Genomic DNA, 427 nt, shown 5'->3' with positions numbered 1-427 from the left:
CCCTTAAAGCTTCACTATGCACTATAGTTTCTGGATAGCCCCTGTTTCTAAACTGTTGGCAAATTCTCCTACTCTCCTTTCTGTAATCTTCCTTCTTGGTAGAGTTCCTTTTGGCTCTAATCAGTTGACTGAAGGGTAAGCCATATTTAATGGGACACATGATGGGATTTATAATGCAAAAAGCTATTTTTATTTGTGTCCTTTTTATAACTTTTGATAGCTAAGTGATTCTTAGAATCTTTGTAAACTGAAGTATCTAGAAATTGTATTTCCTGTGCATTGTAATTAGCAGTAAAATTCAAAGATGGATGAAGACTGTCGATCCATAACACAAAATTGTTAATATTACAAACATCATTTTGATACAGGACAAAGACACCATCAGTGTAAGACAAATATAATTTCATATTTTCATAGAAAGGATTGA

The sequence above is a fragment of the Gekko japonicus genome, unplaced genomic scaffold (assembly GCF_001447785.1).
Source record: "Gekko japonicus isolate JY-2015 unplaced genomic scaffold, Gekko_japonicus_V1.1 scaffold510, whole genome shotgun sequence".
NCBI lineage: Eukaryota > Metazoa > Chordata > Lepidosauria > Squamata > Gekkonidae > Gekko > Gekko japonicus.
This window is presented reverse-complemented; position numbering follows the sequence as displayed.